The sequence below is a fragment of the Triticum aestivum genome, chromosome 1A (assembly GCF_018294505.1).
Source record: "Triticum aestivum cultivar Chinese Spring chromosome 1A, IWGSC CS RefSeq v2.1, whole genome shotgun sequence".
In the NCBI taxonomy this organism is placed as follows: Eukaryota; Viridiplantae; Streptophyta; class Magnoliopsida; order Poales; family Poaceae; genus Triticum; species Triticum aestivum.
In genome coordinates this window covers 461,210,520-461,237,276 of record NC_057794.1, presented here as the reverse complement: position 1 = coordinate 461,237,276, position 26,757 = coordinate 461,210,520, and positions in this window count along the sequence as shown.

Below are 26,757 nucleotides of genomic sequence, written 5' to 3'. Positions count from 1 at the left end.
TAGACCCTCGTGGTCAGGTTGATCGTGCTCCGGCGTGGTCAATAACCCTCGGAAGTTGGTTTAGCGATTGCTAAGGCGCGACGTCTTCGCACGTTCATAGTCGGATCGTCAAAGTCGACTCCCACAGGAAACGATATCTATCTCATCGAAACATCGAGACACCTTCGCCTCTATCAGGTGGTATCAGATTTCCAGGTTGCTCGGTGAGATTTTACAGTTTTTCGTAGTTTAGATCGAGTTTGTTCTTCATACCTATAGTCCACGAAAAAAGCAAAAAAATAGGGTTAGTTCATCATATCCGTACCAATCTGAGCCTTTGCATAGTCTTTTCAGTATTTTGCTTTGTTGAATTTGCGGTTGCATCTCGTGTCTAGTTGCTGGTCTTAGAGTCTAGTATTTTAGAGTTCCGAGTTCTGGTCATAAGTTGTCACGTCGCTGCCGCACCATCATCATCGCCCCTGCCATCTACCACCACTGCTTATCCGCCATCGATCCGTCTCCATATACAATCACCTATCCGTATCCATATACCACCACCGCTACCATATCCTACCACCATATATCCACCACCAATCCGAGTTCCTTTCATATTAGGTTTGTTTTCGAGGTTCGTCGAATTTCCGATTCGTGTTTCCTTGCCTGAGTAGGTTTCGGGAAAAAAAAGTCTGGAGACCCCCGGGCAGTTTTTAGGCCAAAATTTTCACAGGCAAAAATATTTTTTCCCTATCCTATTTTTAGGCTTTTCTGAGTCTTTTGAGCCACGTGCCATCATAGTGATTTTTTGTCGCACTTTTTCATCGTTGCTGCCCTGATTTCCAAAAAAAACTCAATTTTTTTTCCGTGCCCATCCTGTCAGTTTGACGAGGGAAGAGTTTTGAGACACTCGCCATTATAGTGATTTTTTGCAAAAAAAAAAGAGGAGCGCAAAAAAAAAACAGAGCGAAGAAAGTTCCAGAGTGTGCTTTTCCCTTGTTTATGTGCAACGCCGTGATTTTGTTAGTGTTCTAGGCTCGCGTCTCTAGCACGGTCTAGCCTAGGACCAGCACAGTACCATCGTTGAGCGTTTATTCAACTTTGCATCTCTGAATTGATTATTGTTGACCCTTTTTGCTACCATATTATAAGCCTTCCCAGCTCCACATACATCTACGTCATGCGTTTGATTTTCCCTGGTAATAGCTCTATCCAAGCTTTGAGAGTTTTGACTACGACGATTGCCGATCACCGCTTGCTGCTGGGTAAGAACTGGTAACAATTTGAGATTTGCTTGACGAATTTGTGACGCCCACCACCACCTCTTGTTAGTAGTCTGTAGGATCATATTCTTGTGTGTTTCTATTGCTGCTAACCATGGCAGGATCACAAGCCGACGAGACTGACTGGGAGAACATGACGAATAAGGAGTTGCATGATAAATTTCAGCAAATGATGAGTGGACAGGTGCAAGATGTGCTAAACAGATTTGAAGAGGCCATGGAGAAGATAGATGGCATGGAGAAGACGTTCGAAACAAAGCTTGATAACAAGTATAATGAATTACTCGCGTGTCTTCCACCACCACCACTGGCTGCCCCTAACGCACCTCTACAACAACAACAACAACAACAACAACAACAACAACAACAACAACAACAACGTCGCTTTCCAAATCAAGTGGGACGAGCACAACGCGTTCCCATTGACCCTGGGCAAAATTCTGGTGCCGCTGTTGATGCTTCTGTCGCTCCTGCTGCTACTGCAGAGGTGGCGGGCCATTACGAGGATGAGGTTGATCAAAATCAGAACTACGTGCAACCACCAGCACCACCACCACCAGGTCGTCCTCAGGTATATCATCGCAACGGTAGGGCTGCACCACCTTATGAGGTACAAGATCATGACCATCTTCCTAAACTGAAATTGAATATTCCACCATTTGAGGGTAGATATGTTCCTGATATATATCTTAATTGGGAGTTAGAAACTGAACAACGTTTTACATGTTTACAATATCCTGAGGAGAGACGTGTTCCTGCTGCTGTTTGTGCTTTCACTAGCTTGGCATGTGTTTGGTGGTCTGAACATTGTAGATTATATCTTATTCCAACTACTTGGGCTGCTTTGAAAACTGCTATGCGTACTCATTGGGTTCCACCATATTATCAACGTCAATTACTTCAAAAATTGCAGCATTTAAGACAAGGAAAAAATTCTGTAGAAGAATATTATCAGGAATTACAAACTGGCATGATTAGATGTGGTATTGTTGAGGAAAATGAAGCTATGCTTGCATGTTTTATGGGTGGATTAAATAGAGAGATTCAGACCATTCTAGAGTATAAGGAGTATACTAATATCACTCGTTTATTCCATCTTGCTTGTAAAGCTAAACGTGAAGTGCAGGATCGACAGGCATTGGCATGAACTAATTTTTCTGTAGGTCGATCTTCATCATGGACACCACGTACATCCTCTACTTCCACTACACCAGCACCTCCATCAGGTGCCACCTCCAGCTGTGATACAAGAAAGCATGCACAACCACCACTATCTGCCAAGAGCACACCTGCCGGGCCTGCGCAGAGCTCTTCTTCTTCCATGGCATCAACAGGGCACACAAGTGATATTATTTGTCGTCGTTGTAAGGGAAGAGGACATTTTGTGAGAGAATGCAAATATCAGCGTGTGATGATTGCTACTGAGGATGGTGGGTATGAGTCCGCTAGTGACTATGATGAGGAGACTTTGGCTCTTATTATACATGAAGAACACGGTGGATGATTCTGATCATGAGACACAGTACATGGCTGCTGAAGATGCTGACAGGTATGAATGTTTAGTTGCTCAACATGTTTTGAGTGTGTAGGTTACACAAGCTGAGCAAAATCAGAGGCATTATTTTTTCCATACAAAGGGAGTTGTGAAGGAACACTCTATTCGCGTCATCATAGATGGAGGGAGCTGCAACAACTTGGCTAGTATGGAGTTGGTGGAGAAGCTATCTCTCACCACAATACCACATCCACATCCTTACTACATCCAATGGTTCAACAACAGCAGAAATGTTAAGGTAACACGTACTGTTCGTGTGCACTTTAGTATCTCTACATATGCTGATTATGTTGATTGTGATGTGGTACCTATGCAAGCATGTTCCTTATTACTTGATAGACCATGGCAATTTGATAAAAATTCTGTACACCATGGTAGAAACAATCAGTATACTCTTGTTCATAAGGACAAAAATATTACTTTGCTTCATATGACTCCTGATTCCATTTTGAAAGATGATATTAATAGAGCTAATAAAGCAAAACAGGAGCAAAATAAGAGTGAAAATTAGATTGTGGCAAAAGAATTTGAGCAACACATGAAGCCTAATAATAAACCATCTAATGTTGTTTCTGAAATTAAATTGAAAAGTGCATGTTTACTTGCCACCAAATCTGATATTGATGATCTAAATTTCAGCAAATCTGTTTGCTATGCTTTTGTGTGCAAAGAGGCATTATTTTCATTCGAGGACGTGCCTTCCTCTTTGCCTCCTGCTGTCACTAACATTTTGCAGGAGTTCGCTGACGTCTTTCCACAAGACGTGCCACCGAGATTAGCACCTATTTGAGGGATTGAGCATCAAATTGACTTAATTCCCGGTGCATCATTACCCAACCGTGCACCATACCATACCAATCCAGAGGAGACGAAGGAGATTATGCGTCAAGTACAAGAGCTGCTCGAAAAAGGTTATATACGTGAATCTCTTAGTCCTTGTGCTGTTCCTATTATACTAGTGCCTAAAAAGGATGGTACATCGCATATGTGTGTTGATTGTAGAGGCATTAATAATATTACTATTCGTTATCGTCATCCTATTCCTAGGCTAGATGATATGCTTGATGAATTGAGTGTCTCTACAATATTCTCCAAAGTTGATTTGCATAGTGGATATCATCAAATTCATATGGAATTGGGAGATGAATGGAAAACAACATTTAAAACTAAGTTTGGATTATATGAGTGGTTAGTCATGCCTTTTGGGTTAACTAATGCACCTAGTACTTTCATGAGATTAATGAACGAAGTTCTACGTGCTTTCATTGGACGATTTGTGGTAGTTTACTTTGATGACATATTGATTTATAGCAAATCTTTGGAGGAACATTTGGAACATTTACATGATGTTTTTATTGCTCTATGTGATTCACGTTTGTTTGGTAACCTTGGAAAGTGCACCTTTTGCACCGACCGAGTATCTTTTCTTGGCTATGTTGTTACTCCACAGGGAATTGAAGTTGATAAAGCCAAGATTGAAGCTATTGAGAGTTGGCCGCAGCCCAAAACGGTCACACAAGTGAGGAGTTTCCTTGGCCTCGCTGGTTTCTATAGGCATTTTGTGAGAGATTTCAGCATCATTGCTGCACCTCTCAACGAGCTTACAAAGAAGGATTTGCTTTTTGTTTGGGATACCGCACAGGAAGAAGCCTTCACGGTATTGAAAGATAAGTTGACACATGCTCCTTTACTCCAACTTCCTGATTTTAATAAGACTTTTGAGCTTGAATGTGATGCTAGTGGAATTGGATTAGGAGGTGTGTTATTACAAGATGGCAAACCTGTTGCATACTTTTCTGAAAAATTGAGTGGGCCTAGTCTGAACTATTCTACTTATGATAAAGAATTATATGCTCTTGTTCGGACCTTAGAAACATGGCAACATTATTTATGGCTCAAGGAATTTGTTATACATTCTGATCATGAATCTTTGAAACACATTAAAAGTCAAGCAAAATTGAACCGTAGACATGCTAAATGGGTTGAATTCATTGAGACTTTCCCTTATGTCATTAAAAACAAGAAGGGTAAAGAAAATGTTATTGCTGATGCATTGTCTCGTCGTTATACTATGCTTTCACAACTTGACTTTAAAATATTTGGTTTGGAGACCCTCAAAGATCAATATGTGCATGATGCTGAATTTAAAGATGTATTGCAGAATTGAAAGGAAGGGAGAACTTGGAACAAGTTCGTTCTTAATGATGGATTTGTGTTTCGTGCTAACAAGCTATGCATTCCAGCTAGCTCCGTTCGTCTTTTGTTATTGCAGGAGGCGCATGGAGGAGGATTAATGGGACACTTTGGCGTCAAGAAGACGGAGGATATACTTGCTACACATTTCTTTTGGCCAAAGATGAGACTGGATGTTGAGCGTTTTGTTGCTCGCTGCACTACATGTCCAAAAGCTAAGTCACGACTCAATCCTCATGGTTTATATATGCCTTTGCATGTACCTAGTGTTCCTTGGGAGGATATATCTATGGACTTTGTTTTAGTTTTACCTCGAACAAAGAAGGGGAGGGATAGCATATTTGTTGTCGTGGATAGGTTCTCGAAAATGGCACACTTTATACCATCTCATAAAAGCAATGATGTTGTTAATGTTGCTGATTTGTTCTTTCATGAAATTATTCACCTGCATGGTGTGCCAAATACTATTGTTTCAGATCGTGATACTAAATTTCTTAGCCATTTTTGGAGATGTTTATGGACTAAGCTGGGGACTAAACTGCTTTTTAGTACTACTTGTCACCCCAAACTGATGGACAAACTGAAGTAGTCAATAGAACATTGTCTACTATGCTTAGGGCTGTTTTGAAGAATAATAAGAAAATGTGGGAAGAATGCTTGCCTCATATTGAATTTGCTTATAATCGTTCATTGCATTCTACTACTAAGATGTGCCCTTTTGAAATTGTGTATGGTTTCCTACCTCGTGCACCTATTGATTTGTTGCCTCTTCCATCTTCGGAGAAGGTTAATTTTGATGCGAAAGAACGTGCTGAATTGATTTTAAAAATGCATGAGTTAACTAAGGAAAACATTGAGGGTACGAATGCTAAATATAAACTTGCTGGAGATAAGGGTAGAAAACATGTTGTGTTTGCACCTGGAGATCTTGTTTGGTTACATTTGCGTAAGGATAGATTTCCTAATTTGCGCAAATCAAAGCTAATGCCACGTGCTGATGGTCCTTTTAAGATGTTAGAGAAAATAAATGATAATGCATATAAACTTGAGCTGCCTGCAGATTTTGGGGTTAGTCCCACTCTTAACATTGCAGATTTGAAGCCTTATTTGGGTGAGGATGATGAACGTTCATTGAGGACGACTTAATTTCAAGAAGGGGAGGATGATGAGGACATCAATACCATTGTTACACCCACAGCCCCTGCTGCTATACATACTGGACCAATTACTATAGCTCGCGCACGCCAATTGAATTATCAGGTACTTTCATTTCTTGGTAACGATTCTAATGTTCATGAGAATATGATGCTGCCTAAATTGGATACATTTGTTTTTCTTACAAATGAAGGGCCTAGCTTGGACAAGAAAGATGAACCTTGGAGCAAGTTCAAGCATGGAGATGATGGCATGTGAAAGGGGATCAAGAACGGAGTTACAAGTGATGATTTCAGGACTTTGAAGCCACCATAAGGAGTGCATGAAGCCTTGGACGAAATATACAAGATGCCACTTCATAAATTTCGTCCAGAGGCTATTCTAGGTGCTGCGTCACCTTATTATTGGGCTAGGCCCATGTATTTTCGAAATACTTAAGTATAGGCTGTTTTTAGAGTCTGTATGTGCGGGGAAACAAGAGTTAGGGTTGGTTTCGGACCCCTCCTCCAAGGGCCGCAAAATTCCCCCCTCTTCCTCCATATATACAGCCCTTAGGGAGTCGTTTAGACTTTGGGTTTTGTTTAGATTAAAAGTTCGCCATAGCTGCAACTATGTGTACTTCATTTGTGTCCAACGACCAGACCAAGACGTCACAACACCCCACCTTCATTAATAAAGCTTTCCTCTTTTATTCGCAATATCCATATTGCAATCTTAGTTTCTTGCTTGTTCTTCGTTTGCTCGCAGGAAATAGACCCTCGTGGCCAGGTTGATCATGCTCCGGCGTGGTCAATAACCCTCGGAAGTTGGTTTAGCGATTGCTAAGGCACGACGTCTTCACACGTTCGTAGTCGGATCGTCAAAGTCGACTCCCACAGGAAGCAATATCCATATCATCGAAACATCGGGACACCTTCGCCTCTATCAAGGCCTCTCCTGGCAACGGCTAGGGTTCCAGCCGCAAGGGAGGAGAGAAAAACGAAAGATCATTTTTTTATGATTTACCTACTCGAGGACGAGCAGGTATTAAGCTTGGGGATGCTGATATGTCTCCAACGTATCTATAATTTTTGATTGTTTCATGCTATTATACTATCAATTCTATATACTTTATATGCAATTTTGTATCGTTCTTGGGAACTAACCCATTAACCTAGTGCCCAGTGCCAGTTCCTATTTTTATCTATTTTATTGTTTCGCAGAAAAATAGTAACAATCGAAGTCCAAATACGATGAAAGTTTACGTTGATTTTTTCTAGACCAAAAGGGACCCTAGAAGACTTGCGAGAGGGCCACAAGGTCACACGGCACGCCCCTAGGGGGTGCCACCTTAGCTTTTGGGCCCCTTGTAGCTCTGTTTGCCCTAATTCCACTTCTAGAAATTTGCATAAATCCCAAAACCACCAGAGCGAGACCCAAAACAATTATTCCGCCACCGCAAGCCTCTATTCTTCCGCAGCACCATCTGCAGGCCTCCGCTGGTACTCTGCCGGAAGTGCAATCGATCATAGATGGTTTCTACATCAACCTTGCTGCCCTTTCGATGATGTGTGAGTAGTTCCTACAGGACCTATGGGTCCATAGTGATTAGCTAGATCTCTCTCTCTCTCTCTCTCTGATATTTAATATAACGTTCTCCTAGGAGTTCTGTTTGATGTAATCTTCTGTTGCGGTGTGTTTGTTGGATCTGATGAATTGTGGGTTTATGATCAGATTATTCATTGAAAGTAATTGAGTCTTTTCTGAACTTTATTATGTGTGATTGTTATAGCTATGTAATGATTTCCGGTCTATGCGTTTTATTTGGCCAAGTTGATGAGTATATCTTCAATGGAGGTGGTACATCGTAGTAGGTTCTATCTTGCGGTGTCCTCACCCAGTGACAGGGGTAGCGTTGCACGTATTTGTATTATTTCTACTAAGGGGAAACGATGGGGTTTAATTATATTTCTTGGTTTTATTCTGTCTACATTATGTCATCTTGCTTAAACCGTTACTCTATTTTTCATGAACTTAATACCATAGATGCATGATGGATAGTGGTCGATTGGTGGAGTAATAGTAGTAGATGAAGGTAGGAGTTGGTCTACTTGTCATGGACGTAATGCCTATATACATGATCATGCCATGGATAATGTCATAATTATGCGCTTTCCTATAAATGCCCAACACCAATTTGTTTACCCACCGCTACTACGCTTATGATAGAGATGCCTCTAGTGAAAACTATGGCCCGAGGGTCTACTCTAATCGTATTAAAAAAACTAAAAATACCTTGCTGTAATTTATTTACTTTTATTTTAATTTGCAATTTATCTATCTACTACCATCAGATTTAATCCTTGCAAGTAACGAGTACAGGGGGATTGATGGCCCTCATGCCTGTGTTGGGTGCAAGTGTTTGCTCTTGTGTGTTTAGGTACTGTTGATGGTTTCTTGCATGAGTCTTCTATTGGTTTGATAACCTTGGTTCTCTATTGAGGGAAATACTATCAACTACTATATTGTTTCACCCTTCCTCTTCGGGAAAAATCCCAATGCAGCTCACAAGTAGCATGGAGCAGTTGCTTGGTGAGGACAAGTACAAAGTGGTCGTATTCAATCTCGAGTACACCAGCGCTCGTGCCGAGTATGATCAGAAGGTCGCTGTCGCCTAGATGTGCGTGCGCCATCACGTCCTCGTCTACCGCTACTGCTTGGACACAAGGCTTTGCGAGCATTTCATCAGGTTTGTTAGCAGTCCCAACTAAAGTTTGTCTACGGCACTACTAGGAAAAGGCCTACTAGTGGCGCACCAGTTTTGCCTACTAATGGCGCACTACTGGTGCGCCACTAGTACCACGCCACTAGTATTATATACTAATGGCGCACCACGGGTGCGCCATTAGTATCTGGTATACTAATGGCGCACCACACCGTGCACCATTAGTGTAGACCAACATGCGCCATTAGTATGCCTCCCAGGAGGCCATATTTACCCATGTGCTTTGGCATACTAATGGCGCACTATGGGGTGATGCGCCATTAGTATCCTTTGGCATACTAATGGCGCACTGTGTAGTGATGCGCCATTAGTATCCTTCGGCATACTAATGGCGCACTTTGAGATGATGCGCCATTAGTATGAATATTAGGTTTTTTTTACTTTTCTGATTTTTGCACAGGTTACAAAATATATTATTGGACAGAATATAGATAACACCACACAGCAACAGCAGATTCATCGAATACAATAAAAGATTAGTCTCCGAATACAATTCATCATATTAGTCTCCGAATTCAAAAGACCGAACAAAGATAGAACATTACAAGTCTCGAGACCGCGAGTAGCGAGTTTGTCTTCACATTACAAGTCGATATCGATCATCTAAACTACCATCACATAGAAGAGAGCTGCGGTCATCACGATGAGCATCATCGCGATGAAACTAGTCTTCATCCGGTTCCTCCAACGCTCCCTCCTCTCTCCCGCTAGATAGCGAGCGTATTTAGATTCCGCCTCTGCCCTAGTGGTGTACCCTTTGTAACTGTTACCGCTGAAATGGTGAACCTGTCTCCGACACTCCTCCCAGTCATCGTAGACTCCGGGAACCTTACCCTTGTACACGACATACGACGACATCTCTATGCACAAGCCAAACAACAGACAATACATGAGCAATATATAAGTATGCAACAAAAGGATCGGAAGAGAAAAGCAAGACATTAATAGCACGATTCATGGTCCTACTAATAAATAGCATCGATTACATCTAAGTTGAACGACTGTCCAAACCAAAGAGACATACAATTCATTAAAGTTTAATTACAACATGAGCCAATCAATGTTTCAGAACTACACATAGCATCACTACTTTTGACTCGACTCATGGGACCGGAGCGTGGATGAAGCCGCCGTCTGTGGTGATGGTCATGAAATCGCGGGCGTTGTCAGCCTGCATTTGTAGTGTTGTGTCTATCTCACTCTTGGACGGTTGATATCTGAGGTAGAACTGCCCCGAGGTATGAAGGACATCTTGATGGATGATTTCCGCAAACTCCGACTGGATGCGAAAGAATTCTTGTCTGATGTCCACCTCCTAGATTGCCGACAAGCTCGCGGCCCAATCTTTGAGATTATCTGGTAGCAGAAGGTGATGATGGTCCCGTACGATCGCCCGCATGTGATGGAGGGCCTAGTAGGCATCCTTCTGACCACCAGGCGGCTGCTTGACGTAGCAGAACTTAGTATTGTGGGCGAACACGTGCCTGCCATACCTACAAACTGGCCTGGTGAAGGTGCCTCCAGATTTGGCGTAGCCGCGGAGAACATCATCAAGAACTTTCTTGATATTTGTGTAGTCTATCTTGGAGTCACGGTTCAGGTCGAAATACGTGGCCATGGAATATTTCGGGCTTAAGAGGACGAGTGTGCAATGTGTGTCACTGCACAGAACACGGAATGTTAGAAAAAAAACGATCGAAATATAAGAAATCATATGTTACGGGGCGGTTAAGGGATGACTTACTCGGGAAAGTAAGACACGAGGAAGTTATCCTTATCTGGGTTTGCCAGAATGACGCCTTCGAGGTGTGAACTCGCGACTTGGCGGTCCCCAGCGCTGCCCAAGAGCTTGGCACGCATGTAGAAGGGGTCGACTATCACGATGTCCGGGGTCTTGTCTCTAATGATCCGCATCTCCATACTCAGTGAAAACAACCGAACGAAGGTGTAGTGCAGCTGATGAAGGTTAAACATAGCAAAGATGTCATCTAACCGCAGGACGATCGTACCCCCGATGGCGCCATCCACAAAGCCCTTGCCCTCTGGCACCTTGGCCACGAAAACCGGGTATGCCACATCATTCTCTCTGAGACGCCGGTTCTCCAAAGAAAGAACACTGTCATGCAGACTCCGCATAGCACCGGTTGCAGCATTGAGCATATTTGTCAGTAGCATCGCTCTACCCGCCACATGCACCCTCCTGAGATATCCTTAGGTGAAGGTGGCCCGTCCTGAGCACGGATCATACTCGGTGCCGGCTGGCTCGCACCGACGCCCTTTTTAGCCTTTCGTTTCCGTCCCTTCTTCTTGATCTCCTGTAATGGGACCGAGTTCTGCTCACAGACCGCCTTCTTGAGCGTGTTGGGGCTGATAATATTTCGCTCATCAACTATCTGAGGCTCGCTGAAGGCGGCAGCTGGAGGCGTCTCATGAGAACTGAACGCCAGACGACGCCTGTTGCAATTGGGTTTCTCCGCCATACCAGCTAGATCACGGTCGTCTTGGTTGGGTTCTTGAGAAGGAGGCCCATAGAACTCATCACCGTACCCATGTTCGGCAAAGTACTTATCAACGTTGGTAAATGGACCATCATCGTTGTCGTCATCGTTCGGATCCTGTGCCATATGCATGTCCGGATCCTGTGCCATAGGGATGTCCGGCATGTCCGGTAGCATTGCAGCGTTCTTGCCATGGCTTGGCGCCGGCACGACTGGCGGTCTTGTCTGTGGGGTGGTGTCCCCCGCCCCAAACGAATCTGGCTCTTCGGCCAAAGCAGGGGCCAGCTTACGCAGGCACTGAGGGTCATCTCATCTTCTTCGTCGGCCCCAGCGGGTCGAATCGGAGGTAACAGCTCATCGTAGCCTGGTAGCACCTGAACCACTTCAACCCTATACCCTGTGGGTGGCATCGGATTACCGTGGAACACGGGTTGCCCGGTTGAACGATTCTGCCCTTGGCGACATCGACCAACTCGCCGCCCACAAAGTGCAGGAGAGTGCAAGGAACATCGGCGGCGCCCTGCAAAAACATGTAGGGTGTCAGGGATGCCCAGTCAAAGGCAAGGAGATGAAGTCATCAGCCGAGAGGCTTAGTTACCGTGATGCCGTCGAGCTCGGCTAATGTCGAGGCACCATCAACGGCGGGCGTGCAACTGACGGAGGGGCCGCTTGCTGGCAAGGTGCCGAACGGCGTACACCTGGGTGCATTAAGCTCCAATGCCCGTGCCGGCGTCGGAGACACGAATACCGCCTCCGCCGGAGACACCAATGGCGCCGCCGGAGATACCAATGGCACCGCCTGCGCGTTGTGCGAGTTGCTGGCCATGAAATCTGGGAACCGGGGGAGGCCCCTGTTGGCCGCCCGCAATCCACGTCGTCAGCCCATGAATCAATGTAGGCACCATGGCGTTGAGCGTCATTCCCAGTTGTTGTTGCACTCGCTCTTGGACAATCTCCAGAATCCGCGCCACTTGTGCCTTGAGTGCTTCAACCTCGCGCGACTGGCTTTCCGAGCTGGTCTTTTTCTCCTTTCGCCCACCAGCGGTATAGTATGACGACCATTTTGTGGACAAGCCTTTGCCGGCCACACGACCAGCTAACATCGGCTTACTGAGCTTATCCTTGTTTTTCATTATGTTCAACGCCCTATTTAAAGGGGTGTCGAAAGGGGAGCTCTGAGATGACCCCGTGCTACTGCTTTCATTGTCCTGCGGAAGGAACGTGAGCCATTTAGAAATATTGGGGATTAATTAGAATGCAACCATATGGAGCTAATTACGCGGGGGATGTATTCCTTACCAGAACAAGCTCAAGCGCCCTAGTCTTTGGATCCGTGGTAAGCTCCTTTGTTACCGGTTCCTCCTTGTACCGGGCCCTGAGAAAGTTCCTGGTCTGCTTGTCACGGTATTTCTCAAAGAGGGGCGGTAGGCCTTGCTCGGCACGCTCCGCGTCCTCCTTGTCCCATATAGGCTCTGCCACTCTGTAACCGCCGGGACTGAGTTGGTGGACCCCTAAGTTCAACTTCCGCATTTCTTTCCCCCACTGACTTGATTCAGAGGTTGCGCTGCTCTCGCACTTGATCTTGAACTCCTTGTAGTCATCTTTGCTCATCAAAGGATATTTCGCCTTGATCTTCTCAAAACTACCACCTTTTTTAATCATTGCCTTCACCGTGCTTTTCCAAGTAGACAGGGCCGTGCTCATCCTCGTGAGGGCGGCACCGTTCACTTTATTCCCTGAGAGGCGTGTGTTTGCAAACTCAGCGGGGAACTTGTATCGTTCGTGCAGCTTCATGAAGAGGAGGCTGCGCAAATTCCCTCGTTCCTTATGCCTTAGGTTCTCGGTGTTGATCGAGACGGTGCTCCGGAGAATGCACCCGAGCTGAACCGAGTACCCCTTGACTACTTCTTTGGGCACCGTCGGATGCCCGTCAGAGTTCACTTCAGTAAATTCCTCCGTGGCAGTGCCGAGCATGCTCGGGCGCCGGTCCTTCTGTTGCCTCTTCGGTTGGCTGCCATCTGTGCGTGCGCCGCCATCATCAGTGGTGGCATCCGCGGCGCCATCATTAGTGGTGTCATCCCCGACGCCACTAGGGGTTGTGTAGTTAGGATCGATGTCTTCCGCGGCGTCCTCATAGCGGTGAGGTTCTTCCTCCAACTCCTGGGATAGCTCCCAGAATTGCTTGCCGCCCGAACCGCCAGCCTCATTGTTGTGGGCCATGTTTCACTCTAAATAGGAAAAAAGTTTGGTCAAAAAGTTGGTTATTGTCAAGGAACAAGATCATGGTCTCATCATTTAGGGTTTGTCGACACCGAGGCATCCTAAAAGCTAAGCTTTTATCATTTAGGGTTTGTCGACGCTGAGGCACCCTAAAAGCCTAAGCGTACATCATTTAGGTTCTCATCGCGACACCGAGGCACCCTAAAAGCCAAGGTTTCATCATTTAGGGTTTGTCGACTCTAAGTTGGGCCTAATCACTTGGCTCTATTGCCACCTATGGTTTAATGCAGCAAGAATAAATGGGCAGTTGATCCTACTTAATTAAGTACTAAGATACCCTGGCCCATGCATTAGTAGCTAGTACCCCATATGTCCGATTTTTAGCAAAGTCATGTTAAAATTCACAGAAAATTTCAGCATGACCTTTGCTGAAAATAGGACATATGGAGTACCCGAATTTGCTGGAACGAAAGTTAATCGACATTCCGGCAAACTCAAGGGCCTCTCGGGGTACCTGCGAAATCATCACGACACGAAGGTCGGAGACAAAACCCAGCAAACTAGCACCACAATGTGCCTCTACTTTCATATGGATGAAAAGGCCACAGACCATATGGTCATCTGCTTTCATATGGACAAAAATCAGCCCAACTTGGACCATGGCAATTTACTTTCATGGAGCATGTGCATTGAGTCCAGAAGCAAAGACTCTACAGTGAAATGAAAAAAACCTTGGAAATATATTTATGATAACTCTGAATGGATCAGAAGGTGCAGATGCACTTGTAAAAAAGGTATGCATTTGCAGCAGCTTTGTTCTGATGATGACACCATTCTGTTAATAAGGCAAGATACACATACATACAGGTAGGAGCTGCAGCTATGAATTACAATCTGACCACCATTATAACATGTGCCTCCAAAACCTAGTACTAAAAGGTGGAAGCAGGGCAGGAAAAAAGTGTTGCTGATGATGCAGAGATGGCTGGCTGGCTGGCTCCATTGACACACACAATCAATGGGCCTCCCAAATTAAACTGTCCACCCAGCCAGCTAGCTAATGATACTAGCCCATGATTATGCCCTGTTTTTACCCATGCACATCTCTCTTTTCTTTTTTGTAGCCCAAGGTATCCACCAAATAAGATCCAATCAAAAAGAAAAAATGGAGTTGTCTGCTTCAAAAAAATATGCTGTCCCAGTGTTGTAAGATGGACCAACTGTATCAAATACCACCAGAGATTATAGTTGGTAGCGATAATCAATATCAAGTTATTCAGAGAAAAGAACATTTTGGGGAGCTTTTTTAGCTTATTTGTTATGGTTCTTGTGGCAACTCTCAGCTTTCATATTCTAATGATACATGGCCATTGTCATTGAAGATGTCATGAATCATCTCTAGAGAAATTCAATCACCTAGTACTAACAAAACATCCATACATTACTAATGAATTTTGTTTCCAGGTGACAATTAAAACCTAGTACTGAATTTACTAATGAACTGATGATGCAGAGAAGCGTAGGAACAAAACCTAGTACTGAATCAGACTGGATAGATCAAATGTGCTCTTGAGATACGATCTAGGGTTTGAGCGAGGCTCACCAGGAGACGGCGAAGACGGCGAAGAAGAGGCAGCGGGTGACGCCGGAGACCAGCAGCTGCGCGAGGAGGAGCACGAAGAAGGCGCAGACGCCGTAGACGGTGGAGGCGTCAGTGTCGTAGAGGCAGTAGGAGCGCTCGTCGTACTCGTCCGGCACCACCTTGCCTTGCGAGACAGAGAAGGGGCCGTCAGCCCCGGCGCAGGCGGGGGGCAAGGGGAGGAGGAGGGGTGGGAGGGTCGGGGGGACGTACGGTGCTGCGTCGCTGCTCGGCAAGGAGGAAGGCGAAGACGTTGAGGAAGATGAGGAAGCCGCAGAGCGCGAGGGAGGCCGGCGGGGGTCGGGGCGGTGGGGGCGGGGGGCGCGGGGGCGGCGGGGGTGGAGTCCGGCGGGGGTTGGGTCGGCGGCATCGTGGGTCGGGGCAGCGCGTGGGTGAATCTGGCGAGGGAGAGAGGGACGAAGGGGATCTGGCGAGGGAGAGGGAGGAATTAGCTAGGGGGAAGCTTACTAATGGTGCACCCCCCGTCAGTGCGCCATTAGTAATCTTTTTTATATAGCAATGGCGCACCAGCAGGAGGTGCGCCATTAGTAATCTTTTTTATATAGCAATGGCGCACCAGCCAGAGGTGCGCCATAAGTAATTATTATTATTATTATTTTTTGTTGCATCTAATAATTTTTAAGAAAATGAATATGAATATGAAACAGTAATATATTTTTTATAAAAACAGTAATATTTTAAAAAAAATATCATCAAATTTGTTATTTGAAAATATTTATGAATATGAAAAAATATCATCAAATTTATTATTTGAAAATATCATCAAATTTGTTATTTGAAAATATAATCAAATTTGTTTTTTTATTTTTAGTTGCATTCATTTGTGACGGTGGAGCGGGGAGGGTGCGGTGGGTCGGCGGCGGCAGTGGAGCGAGGGAGGGTGCGGGGGGTCGGCGGCGGCGGTGGAGCGGGGGAGGGTGCGGTGGGTCGGCGGCGGCGGTGGAGCGGGGGAGGGTGCGGGGGGTGCTCGGCGACGGTGGAGCGGGCCGGGGAGGGTGCGGTGGGTCGGCGGCGGCGGCGGAGCGGGGGAGGGTGCGGTGGGTCGCCAGCGGCGATGAAGCTAGTGGGGGAGGGTGCGGCGAGGGGATCGAGATCGAGATGGCGGGGGATAGCGATCGAGATGGAGGGGGATCGAGATCGAGTGTCCTCATGAATATTCAATATTTTTTTCATATTGAATATGAAAAAATATCATCAAATTTGAAAAAATATTCATGAATTCAAAAAGTGCCCATAAAATTTAAAAATATTCATGAGTTCAAAAAGTGTCCATGTAATACAATCGAGAAATGAAGACTACGATTTAAATACAATCGATCTTAGCTAGCTATCTGTTCACAATCTTCTTGCCCTTATTTTTCGTAAATGGAGTTCTTCTCTTGAACGGACGTCCTTTAGGTAGGGTGGTCCTGCTTCTTCTTGTGGTGTATGCTGCTACTTCATCATCGTCGTCATGTTCGATCTTCGGGTCGCCGTACTTGTCGAAGTCTTGCTCATCTGCTACTCCATCCATTCCGATGATCTTCCTTTTGCCTCTCCTCATGACAACACGACTGGGCTTTGACGGGTCGGTAATGAAGAAGCATTGGTCCACTTGGGAAGCCAGTACCCATGGCTCATTTTTCGCGGTGACGTTTGCGCCCGCGGTATTGGATTTGGCTTCGGGTATAACCATGGTGGTGAAATACCGGTCTTCTTTTAGGACGCTCTTGGCCCATCTGACACGGAACATCGGGACCTTCTCTCCAGCGTAGCTCAGCTCCCAGATCTCCTCGATCCTTCTGTAGTATCTGTCCTTGTCGTTACCGGTGTAGGATTCCATCGTTACCCTAGAGTTCTGATAACCATCGCTCTTCATGTCCTCGTCCTCGGTGTAGAATGTGTAGCCGTTGATATCGTACGCCTCATAGGTGATGCGACCGTCGACAGGAAATCGATGGCGCGAATACTTTCCCAATCTTTCGTAGTACAACTCAATTTATATAGCAGCCTAACAACAATCTAGAATTAGGTTTACCAAGATGCAAACCCAACCAAACAGCAGGCAAACCCCGCAACGACTGGAATCACCTGGACGATCTTTAGAAGATCACGCGTAGCAATTGGAGAAGCTTCCCAATCCTCGCACGCAAGAACGACCACGATGGGTTTTTAACTCACGAACACACATTATTCTCCGCCAGGAACCATGGCGATTTTTCTAGTTTTACTCACGCAATAAAAAACTGTCCATACAAGGGCAGCGCCCTGACCTTTTATATGGCCGACCAGATAGACCTAGACCCAGACTCCTAAACCAAAACGGCAGCCCAAGCTGAACCGAACAAAACACCTAACAAAGTACTAGTCGGACAACCCGTATATACTACTATATATATAGTACTAATTTAGATACTTGGCTAGGTATGTAGCTAGTACACGCACGTACTACTGAACCTAAAAATAAAAAGAGCACACAATAAGTTGACCTGACTTCAATTTAACTTCAGATGAATTTTGCCCACTGTCAAAAAGTTGCATGGAGTCCTGAATGTCGGCTTCACTTCCTTCGCTGGTATGATCTGAACTTTGTCGGTCCGACGAGTGTCATCTTGAATAACTGTATGTACACTTTTCGCCCGACGTCGAGCTGGTACGACATATATCTCCTTCTGCCCTTGGCCAGCCTTCGAAATGTCCGTTGCCACCGTAGCAGATACGGTCGCATCATCCTCTCTCCATTGAAAGAAAACCGTCCTCGGTTTCGTCCTATACCTTGCAGATTTCTTCTTGAACACTTCTACAGTACACTTTATATTCTGTGCATCCTTAGGAAGAATAGCATAAAACTCACCCTTATGCATAAAAGTGTAACGGTTTGTTCGCCCGTGATGAAGAGCGTTAACATCATGCTGCCACGGACACCCCAAAATAAGATGACAAACATGTAGTGGCATAACGTCGCATTCCACCTTATCAACATAGCCATCAACAGAAAAAGGAACCTTCACCCTGTGAGTCACCTTCACTTTGCCAACATCATTTATCCACTTCATATAATATGGTTTTGGGTGCTCCCATGTTGGCAACAAAAGAGACTCCACCACATCCTTGCTAATCATGTTGCTAGCACTGCCACCATCAATTATCAGTTTGCAAACTTCTCCCTTGATGGTGCATGCAGTTTGAAAGATACTCCGTCGTTGTCCTTGTTCAACAATGGTCTTGTCATCTCGCTGGACCTTATGTGCTAGCAAACTCTCCATATCAGGATCATCTTGAGGATAACATAGTATGGTATCACCATGACCTCTTTCGATTCCATCCTCTAACTTAGGCGTCTCATCTTTAGATTCTAAAATATACTCTGCATCAACAAGTAGAGCCCTTCGTTGATTGGAACATTCATGCTTCATGTGGCCACGTCCTCCACACTTGTGGCAAATAATATTATGATGATGAGATGACGTCGCACTAGATGAAACCTGAGAAACCTCCTTTGGCGCAGCTGCCACTTTGTTGTGATACCACTTGATGCGACCCAAACCATCATCATCGTGGGCACCATTGCCGCCATAGTCATGGCGCCGCCCAACATGGCGGTGAGCCCCAGCATCATGCCGTGGTCGGTGAGGTAAGCCTCCACGGCCATCGGAATCCTCAGAAAAATCACCATCATTGTCGTTGTTGCGGTCACGACGTCGCCGCTGTGAGCGGGAATGTCGGGGTGCCACATCTCTCGCCTGAAGGCGCTGAACTGCTGCGGTGAGCCAATTAAGACTCTCGGTCACCACCTGTAGACTATCAGTGCGTTGTCGGTTGCTGGCAGTCAAACGCTCGTTCAACCTGTCCTCGACGCCTACAATATTTGCAGACAACTCCTCAACCCTTGTCCCAAGCTTCTTGTTGGCTCCCTTGATCGACATCAGATGGATACGCAAATCATCACTTATGTCCAGATCCACCGGAAGTTCATCATCCTCATGATCAGATTTCTCATGCTGCGAGTTCACCATCTTTCGAACAATCGAATCAAATAGCAGAACAAAATTGTACCATGATCAACCTTGCTCTGAATTCCACTTGATGCAACCGTCGACAGGAAATCGATGGCGCGAATACTTTCCCAATCTTTCGCAGTACAACTCAATTTATATAGCAGCCTGACAACAATCTAGAATTAGGTTTACCAAGATGCAAACCCAACCAAACAATAGGCAAACCCCGCAACGGCTGGAATCACCTAGATGATCTTTAGAAGATCACGCGTAGCAATTGGAGAAGCTTCCCAATCCTCGCGCGCAAGAACGACCACGATGGGTTTTTAACTCACGAACACACAATATTCTCCGCCAGGAACCATGGCGATTTTTCTAGTTTTACTCATGCAATAAAAAACTGTCCATACAAGGGCAGCGCCCTGACCTTTTATATGGCCGATCAGATAGACCTAGACCCAGACTCCTAAACCAAAACGGCAGCCCAAGCTGAACCGAACAAAACACCTAACAAAGTACTAGTCGGACAACCCGTATATACTACTATATATATAGTACTAATTTAGATACTTGGCTAGGTGTGTAACTAGTACACGCACGTACTACTGAACCTAAAAATAAAAAGAGCACACAATAAGTTGACCTGACTTCAATTTAACTTCAGATGAATTTTGTCCACTGTCAAAAAGTTGCATGGAGTCCTGAATGTCGGCTTCACTTCCTTTGCTGGTATGATCTGAACTTTGTCGGTCCGACGAGTGTCATCTTGAATAACTGTATGTACACTTTTCGCCCGATGTTGAGCTGGTACGACATATATCTCCTTCTGCCCTTGGCCAGCCTTCGAAATGTCTGTTGCCACCATAGCAGATACGGTTGCATCAATAGGTTATCAGGTTGTGCTCAGCGCCCTGTGACAAGGTGAATATGAGTTGCTCTTCCGCGGAAGAATCCTCATGTAAAGGGTACGACAGAAGCTTCTGCTTGAACCAACGCGTGAAACATGAGTTGTGCTATTTGATTATATCTCCGTCCGTCCTCTGTTGGCCTCGGTCATTGTACGTCTTCTCAATAAAGGTTTTGTGCTCTACCACCCAAGGATCGACCACGTCTATGTGTTGCAGCGCGACTAGGTTTGCTCTTTCAAAGTCGGCGAGTCGACCCTCGAAGTCGACATGCATTTCGTGGCGACCCTCACGGTGACCCCATCCAGTGAGCCTGCCGAGGTGCCTGTTCACGGGCAGACCAACGGGGTTCTCGATGCCTAGATAATTCGTGCAGTAGGAGATGCATTCTTCGGTCAGAAAGCCCCTGGCTATGCTTCCCTCTGGACGTGACATGTTGCGAACGTATCCTTTGATGACACCATTCATCCTTTCGAACGACATCATGCTGTGCAGGAACGTCGGCCCGAGTTGGATGATATCCTCCACGATATGGACCAGCAGATGCACCATAACATCAAAGAATGCGGGCGGGAAGTACATCTCAAGCTTGCATAGTATCACCATGATCTCTTCCTGTAGCCTTCTGAGTTGCCTCACGCCAACCGACTTTCGAGAGATGACATCGAAAAAGTTGCATAGGCCAAATAGCGTTTCACGGACGTGCGCGTCCATGATCCCATGGATTGCAACTGGATGTATCTGCGTCATCAGCATATGACAGTCGTGAGACTTCATCCCACTAAACTTCTGCTTCGCTGGGTCTAGGTATCTGCTTATCTTCCCTGCGTAACCGTAAGGAAGTTTTACTCCTACGAGGCAGGTGAAAAACAGCTCGATCTCCTCCTGACTTAGAGTGAAGCACGCAGGAGGGTAGTCATTTCCGGTCTTATTGGCCTTTTTGCCTTTGCAACGACTTTCTGTGTCCTGCTTCGCCTCATCATCATCATCATCATCATCATTAGCGTGAAGCTCTTGCCTGATGCCCATTGATTTCAAGTCTGCCCTTGCTTTCGGCCCATCTTTGGTCCTCTCTGGCATGTTGAGCGGGGTACCAAGCAGACTCTCGCACACGTTCTTCGTGATATTCATGACATCAAGGCTGTGAGGCACACGGTGGATCTTCTAGTACGACAAGTCCTAGAAAACAGACCTCGTTTTCCATACCTTCAGTAGCGGCTCTGGCGCCTTTCGCTTCTTTCCCGGCTTTGGCGCCTTTTGCTTCTTTCGTGGCAGTGGGCAATCTTTCCAATTTTTCAATAGCTCGTCTATTTCCTCGCCGCTCCTCGTACGCGGGCGTCTTCGGGGTTCGGTTTCACCATCGAACAGATCCTTGCATTTCCTCCACGGGTCATCGTCGCGAAGCCACCTTCGATGTCCCATGAACACGGTTTTCGAAGACCCGGGATCTCTATCTAGCTGGCGATACGTTGTGTCATCCATGCAGCTGACGCATCCAGAAAATCCATGGACCACCTGCCCCGCGAGATATCAATAACCGAGATAGTCGTGCACCGTCGTGAGCAGTGCGGCTCTCATAGGGAAATATTCTTTCTCTACGGCGTCCCACGTATTGGCTGGCGTTTTCCACATCATGTCTAGCTCCTCTTTTAGCAGCCCCAAATATAGATTGATGTCGTTCCCTGGTTGTTTCGGCCCTTCAATTAGCATACTCATATGAATGTAATTCATATTCATGCACAACCAGGGGGGAGGTTGTACGTCCACACAAACACAGGCCAGGTGCTATGTGTGCTTCTCTGGCTGCCAAACGGATTGACTCCATCGGTGCTCGCACCCAGCACGATGTTCCTTGGATCATTCCGAAATTTTGGGTCTTCGAAGTTCAACGCTTGCCACTAGCTCGCATCCTTAGGGTGACTCAGCATCTTGTCTTTTTTATTTATCTCCGGATCATTTCCATCATCTTCCCGCTTCTTCTCCTCCCTATCCGCATGCCAACGCAGGAGCTTTGCTACCTTGGGGTCCGTGAAATACCGCTGCAGACGAGGAGTGATCGGAAAGTACCACACCACTTTTCGAGGAGCTTTCTTCCTCTTCTTGTATCGAGTGATGCCGCACACTGGACATATGGTTGACTCCGCGTGCTCGTCCCGATAAATGATGCAATTGTTCATGCACACATGGTATTTGACGTGCGGTAAATCCAGAGGACACATGATTTTCTTCGCCTCCTCGAAACTGGTCAGGCACTTGTTCCCCTTGGGAGGACGTTCGTGCCAGAATGACATGTTCTCGTCGAAGCATGCGTCGGTCATTTTGTGTTTTACCTTCATCTCCAGAGCCATGAGTGTTACTTTCAGGCGGGTATCGTCGGGCCTGCATCCTTCATACAATGGAGTAACCGCGTCTATCTCCAGTTGATCCAGCTTGGCTTTCTCTCGGGGGACAGCTCTTGCGTTATCTGTCTGCTTGAGAAGCAGCTCTTGAATATGAGGGTCCTGCACCCAGCATCCATCGTCGTCTGCTCCGGCATCTTCATCTTCATGATCATGCCCTTCGTCTTGATCTTCCTCATCATCATGTTCGGCATCTTCTACATGATGACTGTGTACAGCATCACCGTCGTGATCATGTCCTGGAGATTCTTCGTCTTCTCGCCCGCCCGAGCCGCGGTGGTTGTCTTGCTGCCCTTCCTCATTTCTTGCCCGGCCCCCATGGACGACTTCATAGTCATCTTCATCACCTTGCCACCGATAGCCATCCATGAAACCACGCAAGAGCAGGTGGTCCCGCACCTGCCTGGAATCCGGGTCCGCAATAAGGCTCTTTAGCTTGCATCTTCGACACGGACATCTTATCTCTGCCTCGTTCTTTTGAAGCATCTCGGCCTTCGCGAAGCTCAAAAACCTATTCACGATGCCTTCGGTCATCATGCGGACCATGGTCGCCTGCGGGGTAGAGCAAAACGATATTTTAGAACCAAGAAAAAATTTGGCATGACTTTCCCTAAAAATAAGACCAAAAAGAATGCATAGTGCCAAAATTCTCGCCGAAACGGAAATGAATCAACATTCCGGCAAAATATTGGCAACTATCGCATTTCAAATACCGGTACCTGCAAACACAAACATATATGCAACACCACAAACATATGCAACACCACAAACATACATAGATCTAGCTAGGCCACAAAAAGTGCATGTGCACGTTGTTGGAGCGAGCTAGGGAGAAAAAAAGTAGATCTACAACATAAATATAGCTTTCCCCTTACTTACCTATCAAAAAAGGTAATTTAACCACTTAAATTTGATGAATCTATGGTGCAAATGAGGTGAGGAGGAGGAGGCAGCCGACACAAGTTTGGAGAAGGAGGTGGAGGGAATGAAGTGGGGAAAGTGAGTGTGTAGGTGTGACTGTCCAAAATATCTAGCTAGTACCAGGTTACTAATGGCACACCACCCACTCATGCGCCATTAGTAACTCTACATACCAATGGCGCACCTGCTGGTGGTGCGCCATTAGTAGGTTTGCAAAAAAATAAAAAAATATACTAATGGCGCACCGTGGCAGAGTGCGCCATTACTAGTAATGGCGCACTATGCCACGGTGCGCCATTAGTAGTTTTGCAAAAAAAAGAATAAAAAAATACAGTAGTGGCGCACTTGGTTGTTGGTGCACCATTACTAGTTAGAACTAGTAATGGCGCACTGTGCCTGGATGCGCTATTAGTATGTTTGGAAAAATGAAAAAAAATTGTTACTAGTGGCGCACCATGTGTCTGGTGCGCCATTAGTGTCTTCCACACTAATGGCGCACCAGCACATGGTGCGCCATTAGTATATAGTAGTGGCGCACCATGTGTCTCGTGCGCCATTAGTGTCAATTTCATCTATAGCCCTTTTCCTAGTAGTGCGGTGGACACCACCAATGATGTAAAGGTGATCAAGACTTCGGGCATCACCTACCAGAAGCTTGTCGACATCCAGGGCCAATATAGGATCTGGGGCAGCAAGAAGTAGGAGAAGGACTCCCTGATTGACCTCGCCAAAGTCATCATCGATCCCTACTACAGAGACATGAAGGATGCTTGCAACGAACATGCTTTCCTAGCATAGGGCCTGGGTGGAGAAACTGGATGACGATCACGTCAAGTATGCGGGCAAGGAGGCGTACACAAGCAACGAGATGTACAAGCGGATCATTGACATGAGGAAGTGCCTCCTTCCCCAAGAGGACAAGGGATCCAGCCACAAGCAAAGTTGTAACGCCCGGATAATTAAGCTACAGTAATCCCCTGTTAATGATGCCACGTCCCATGATTGCTGTTGTTAAACTCACTTAGATTCAAAATCAGTTTGATTTCAAATTTAAAATAAAGTCAAATAAATTATTTCTTCAAGCAGTAAAGCTAAAATGTTCACAATATTCTATAAATTCCCCTGATCATTGTCATGTTGAAACCAACCTCATTTGAATTTCCAAAGTGCCCCTGGGATTTAATTTAGTGGTCTAGCAACAATTAAATTGGCCTTTTCAATTTCTAAAAAATTGTTAGGCAACTCCTTTTGACCCCAAACTTTTTGTACCATCCCAAAATGTTGTGTTAAAATTATGTGCCATTTTTTGTTCAAAGCAAAAATCATTTGATGTCCCAACTAAATGCAAAATAGTGAAAGAAAATAGAAATAGAATTTAAAAAAAGGAGAAAAGAACTCACTGTTGGAGTGGGCTCTAGTGCATAGTGCATAGCCCAACCCAATTTCCCCCTCACCCCCTTCTCTGTTCATAGGGAGGTCGTGGCGACCATCCACCGGCACCATCGTCGGGAGGTGCACGTGTTGTCCATCCATCGAACCCCCCGACGCCTACTTGACCCCATCGACCCCCCTGTCGAACCCTAGTCCTCCCCCACTCCCTCTCCCTCTCGCTCCTCTCCCCTCCAGATCCACCGCACCCGAGCGAGGAGCTCGCCGCACCACCACCGTCAACATGCTCTAGCGCCACCTCGGGCTGCAGCAGAGCATCCAAGAGCTCTCTCTTCCTCGCCTACGTCGACTACCTTGCCCCGTTCGAACTCAGCGCCACCGCAACGCCCCGTTCGAGGTCATCTTCAACAACCGGACCCGACGCCGTGCGCCGTCATTTCCGGCGCCGTTGACCCACCCCGAGCCCGCTGCCCTCCCCTACAGATTCGTTGTGAGCTCCTCCGTGATGCCCCTCTTCCCCTTCCATCGCTTAGTCCCCGTAGGTGCCTCTCCGCGACGTCCCGTGGCCGCCATGGCCGAATTTCGCCATGATCGCGGCCTGAGCCCCATGCTCGCTGCGCCCGGCTTGTGCCCCGGCCTCGCGCCGCCCCCATTCGGCATGCCTTAAATAGCGCGTGCACCCGTGCTGCTGGGTGCCCCTGCCTGCATCGCTGCTGCCGCCTCCTGCAACCGCCGCTGCCTCGCTCGCTGCGCCACCGCCGCCGCCTCCCGGCCTACTGCTACCCCCCTCCCGTAGCTGCTGCTGCCGACCGACGGGGCGCCGTGGCCGCCGGCGCTCTCTGGGGTGTGTGCGCAGTTCCCCGTGCCTGGCTGGGCCACTGCCCAGTCTGGTCGGAGCCCGTTAACCACCGCCTCCAATGGCCTCAGGGGCCACTACAAGTGGGGCCCCATGCCCCCTGTTAAAGAATAATAATAAAAAAATAAAAAACTTGTAATTAATTAAATAAAGCAATTAATTAATTAAATTAAACTTAATTAGTTGAATTAGCTAATTAGTTAGTTAGTTAACCCTAATAGACACTTACATGTGGGTCCCTTGTCCAGTTTGACCAGTCAAATTGTTGACTCGGTTGACCAAGTCTTTGACATGTGGCCTCGTTTGACCCTGTTGACCAGTCAATAGTTGACTTGTCAACTGCTGACTGGACCCCCCTGGACCTCATCAGTCTGCCCCTGTGTGGCTTGGCTGGGTACAATTCCGTGTACTTATAGCTTTTTGCTATTTAATTTCGAAATTGTTATTAATTCTAGGAATTTTAGAATATTATTAAAATTTTGAAAAATCATAGAAAAATATCCGTAACTCGGATGAAAAAGTTTTATACGTGAAAGTTGCTCAGAAAAATATGACGAATCCGAATACGACCCCCGTTCATCTGTCACATGCCCCTAGCACAACGAACATGCAATCGTCCCCCTCCGTTTCATCTGTCCGAAACTGCCAAACACCGGGAAAACTTTCTCGGATGTTCCCCCTTCACCCGTATCGTATAGCACTGCGTTAGAACACCTCTAGCTCTGCGTGTAGTCATGTCATGCATCTTTTTGCTTGTATTTACTATTTCTTCCCCCTCTTCTCTCCGGTAGACCCCGAGACCAATGTTGATGCCGCTGTGATCGACTATGTCACCGACGACTATTCTTCTGTTTCAGCAGAGCTTCCAGGCAAGCAAACCCCCCTGAACATTCCAATATCGCACATTCCATTCTCTCCCATGCTTGCATTAGATTTTGCCATTGTTATTGATTGCTATTATTCTGATGCATAGCCTGCTTTTGTAACCTGCTCATTGTACCTTACCTGC